At 34.2% G+C, this 1,340-nt stretch overlaps 1 protein-coding gene across 4 annotated transcripts in view; it reads right to left on the bottom strand.

Moving 5' to 3' along the window:
- Positions 1-1,340, bottom strand: part of WDY (WD repeat-containing protein WDY) — a 37,644-nt gene that overhangs the window by 16,416 nt on the left and 19,888 nt on the right. The window lies entirely within an intron of this gene.

Below are 1,340 nucleotides of genomic sequence, written 5' to 3'. Positions count from 1 at the left end.
ATTTTTTTTTTAATTCAAGTTACACACTTTCAAAAAATATAGCAGATTAATGAATAAATTAATTACTATTATTATTATGTTGCAAAATATCGAGAATGCTTAGGAATGTATGAGCTTCGGTTCGGGATCGTTGCAGATATCTGTTAATTTATATTTTGTGGCATAATTTATTTAAAGATAATATTAGAACCTCCATTTTGTAGGTCTAAAGTCTACTATCTGATGTCATGATGAAAACGGATTGAGGGTAGTCTCTTTTTCTGCATTGGCAATGTATTTGAAGAGGGGCCTGCAATCAAACCCGCCCCACCAAAACCCCCAGGGTCCTATATCACTTTAGAAATATTTGCTTAAAAGGGGAAGAGGAGACTTTATTATAGTTTAATCGAACAATATTTAAAAAGAGCCTTGCCTTGTAATGTATTCAAATTGTAAGGTTAATTAATATTGTTTTAACTCACATATCCAACAAGAAACATGTCTTTTTAATGTTTATTGAAGTACAAATTTACTTAAAACTAATTGTAAATTAAAAAGAACAATCTTAACTAATAAAGGCCCTATCCTATCTTATTCTAATTATATCTACCCTATTCCTAAATATATATCTATGTACTTATTACTAACTTATAATCTAACCTACAATTGTTATCTATGTCCAAAAGTGAACAATAACGCGTACGTACTTGCACTCAGCTGGTTGTGGCAGAGAGAGAGAAAGATCACTTCTCAATACACAGTTTTTAAACTTAACTTAGCTCACAGAGAAACCAAAAAATATACTAGACTTTACATCAATGTCCATTCATTAAAAAACAACCAACGATAGAACATATGATTTTTCCTCTCTGACTGCCCGATACCTCCCGCGCATGCGCTGCCATCTCCAATTCTTCTGTCTCGTCTATTACAGTCTAAAATTGGAAAACGGCGTGAAACCATCAGTGGTAGCCTTACTTAGCTGAAGTTTGAAACAGACACTTGCTAGTAGGTTGGTCGATGTACGACATGTCACTATCTCACAATAGGAGATCATGAAACAAAAAAGGCAATCCTTCCCGACTGGACGCGTCCCCCTAAGACCCTCAGGGAGCAGCGGTCCTCAATCAGATTTAAAATATTTGCTTCAAACGGGAAAAGGAGACTTTAAGATAGTGTAACCGAACAATATTTAAAAAGAACCTGAGATTGAAAAACGCCGTGAAGGTAGGATATAGGATAGTAAGATAACTCTATCTTAGTTTATTGGAGAAGTTTGTCGGGGGGTGCGGTCAGCAAAGAACAACATAAATAAACAAAACCATATTTATTTATTTATGGTTTTGTTTATTTATGTTGTT

This window comes from Halyomorpha halys, unplaced genomic scaffold (assembly GCF_000696795.3).
Source record: "Halyomorpha halys isolate HHAL.00 unplaced genomic scaffold, Hhal_1.1 Scaffold50.1, whole genome shotgun sequence".
NCBI classification, from domain to species: domain Eukaryota; kingdom Metazoa; phylum Arthropoda; class Insecta; order Hemiptera; family Pentatomidae; genus Halyomorpha; species Halyomorpha halys.
The sequence above is the reverse complement of the archived record's forward strand: the minus strand, read 5'-3'. Positions and strand labels throughout refer to the sequence as shown.